Consider the following 2,556-nt stretch of genomic DNA (forward strand, 5'->3'; position numbering starts at 1 on the left):
CGTAGTCATTTATGTTTGGCCGGAGCCATATTTTGATCTCGAGTATAGTAGTTTAGGCGTCTATATCAAGGGTATGCCTTTTTAGGGGTCATACAAATTCGATATATATCCCAAACTTCGAGATTGATTTTATGCATGTAATAAGGTCATACATAACTTTTCATGCCTATTGAGGTCTTACAGTTTTTGCCGATACTTTATGCAAGTATGATTCATGCCTTGCTTTAAGGTCTTACAGCTCGTGTTGTTGCTTTGTGCAAGCTTTACAAAACCGAGTCTGCCCGTTCGGGGTCTTACGGTCTCGAGTTTTTTTGTTGAATGGCGATTGGCGATAGTCTCCGAGTCATCGAGTTTGTTTTAGCTCGAGGGTCATTACTCGTGAGCTTGGGATTGCCTCATTTAGGGCTTACGAGTTTGGAGATTCCAACCCTAAGGTCGTGCGCATGCGGAGTTCTTTGGCGCCAGTCTGCGAGTATTCGGGACACTTTTTTTTCGGAGATAGTTAATGATTTTTGTGCTGCCTTGTTGAGGGTTTATTAGTCTGGAGTTTCGATCCTGAGGTCATGCGGGTGCCGAATTATCGACGCCAGTCTCCGAGTATTCGGGACGTTTTATGATGGAGAAACCATTTTGGCGAAAAACGTTAGGTTTTCCTTGGAGAATGAATCATATTGGCAAAAAGCATTCTTTGATTATTTGACACTAGTACATGTGCCTCCGCCATCGGGGGCTCGGTTATGCGGACGTGGTTCATTCGTCCATTTGGCCCGGTACATCATTTTCTCATTGGGGTCTTATTTGGCATTCTTGGCTTTTTGAGCGGACGACCTTTCGAAAGGGCCTCCATCGGTGCTCGTGGTTGATAGCAAAAGAAGCCTTGAGGATCTGTTGGATTCCCCTCAGGTAGCATATAGGTGTTGCCTCGTTAGAAACCTTGCCGGCAAAACCCTCTTAGGAACAAAAAGCTCGGTCAAAGGAAAAGAGTGCAATGGATGTCTTTAAAGCCTTAGGGTCTTCGGGCTGGGCGTGCGTATTTGACTTCTTTGATCGAGTGCATGTATAAAAGGATTAGTATGAAATATAAACTTAAAAGGGAGATGGTTATACCTTATCGCAGGATGCGTTTGGCGACGTTCCGAGGTCTGGTACGCCTCTCTTGTTTGCGGCGAGGACTCACTACGGTCCTCCGCTGTGTTCAATCAGGCTTAGCCGAAGATGTAGTTTGATTGTCCTTGGGCTCTCTCGAGAATGGAGATATTGACGCTGGTGCCGCATCGTGCACCGCGAACATTTCCCTTGTCGTGTGTTGCTCCTCGTGGACAGTTTTAATCCCGTCTTTTGTTGGGAATTTCATCATCTGATGGAGGGTGGACGGTATCGCTCTCATGCAGTGTATCCACGGTCACCCGAACAAGGCATTGTACCTCATGTCTCTTTCGATGACATGGAATTTGACGTCTTGAGTCGCGCCGGCCACGCTGACCGGGAGAGTGATCTCTCTATTTGCTATCTCGCTTGCCATGTTAATTCCGCTGAGGACTCAATTTGCGGGCACGATTTGGTCTAGTTGTCCGAGCTGTTATACTACCTTCGACCTGATAATGTTGGCCGAGTTACCTAGGTCTACGAGTACACATTTTATCTGAAATGTAATTACGGGGAAAGAGATTACTAGTGCGTCGTAATGAGGTTGAGACAGGGTCTCAGAGTCCTCCTCGCTGAATATGAGGGCATCTTCAGGTACGTATCCTCGGGTTCGCTTTTCTCTGGTGATGGAAATTTTTGTCCTTCTCATCACGGGTTCTTGAGAAGCGTCGATCCCTCCTAATATCATGTGAATAACGTTCGTGGCTCGTTTACTTCATTCTTCTTGGCTTCCTCCCTTCCTCGGAACTGATTCTTCGCTCGGTCACTCAAGAATGCTCTGAGATGACCGTTGTTGAGTAACATGGCCACTTCTTCTCGCAGCTGGTGACAATCCTCGCTCCTGTGGCCATGCGTGTTGTGAAATTCGCATATCAAGTTATGATTCCTTTGGGAAGGATCCGACTGTACGGGCATGGGCCATCTGGTATCCTTAATATTGCCGATGGCTAACACGATGTCTGAAATGTCAACGTTGAAGTTGTGTTCCGATAGGCGTGGTGCCCCTGTTGGCCCCGTGTTCGGTCGAATCCAGCTCTGTTAATGAACCCTCGGGGGTTCGACCCTCGATTGACAGGTCGGTCGTTGCGAGGGGATCGCGTCTCGGGGCGTTTCTCCTGTCTTTGGTGTATGGCTGATACCTTTCTTTGTTCGGCCTCGACTCTTTTGCTAAGAGCATGTTTGGGTATACTGAGCCCGAAGGGGCTCCCAATTGATCATCCTCGACCCTGATCTTTGACTGGTATCGGTTGTGGACATCCGACCAGGTTACGGGAGGATACTCGATCAGATTTTCTTTTAGCTGCCACGAGACCACATAACTCTGCTAGTTCAGGCCCTGAGTGAAGGCCTGTACCGCCCAGTCTTCGGAGACCGGGGGTAGTTTCATTCGTTCCGTTTTGAAAGTGAGAC

The sequence above is a fragment of the Nicotiana attenuata genome, chromosome 11 (genome assembly GCF_001879085.1).
Source record: "Nicotiana attenuata strain UT chromosome 11, NIATTr2, whole genome shotgun sequence".
Taxonomy (NCBI): Eukaryota; Viridiplantae; Streptophyta; class Magnoliopsida; order Solanales; family Solanaceae; genus Nicotiana; species Nicotiana attenuata.